Source organism: Echinops telfairi, unplaced genomic scaffold (genome assembly GCF_000313985.2).
Source record: "Echinops telfairi isolate 266 unplaced genomic scaffold, ASM31398v2 ScPeMD7_18;HRSCAF=68, whole genome shotgun sequence".
In the NCBI taxonomy this organism is placed as follows: Eukaryota; Metazoa; Chordata; class Mammalia; order Afrosoricida; family Tenrecidae; genus Echinops; species Echinops telfairi.
This window is the reverse complement of record NW_022103915.1, coordinates 34,963,998-34,964,320: the sequence shown is the minus strand read 5'-3', so window position 1 is coordinate 34,964,320 and position 323 is coordinate 34,963,998.

Sequence of the window (323 nt, the reverse complement as noted above, 5' to 3'; positions counted from 1 at the left end):
GTAGAGGTGCTTCCAGAAGAGGGGAGATCATTGGATCCTCTCTTGAGAGAGCTTAGAGCAATTGTCTCCAGCTACATTAAGTGATTGGAGAAAATATGCAATATAAATACAGAAAAAAAGAGAGGAACTCTGCAGTGTTCTAAAATACCAAAGCTAGACATAATTTTAAAACTCCAAATAGAAATTCAAAAGGCAAACAATAAAATATTAGAACTGGATAATTATTTAAAAGAACAAAACAGATGAGCCAGTTGGGTGCAGTATAGCACCGATGAAACATACAACTTTCCTCTAGTTCTTTAACGCTTCCTCCCCCCGACTAT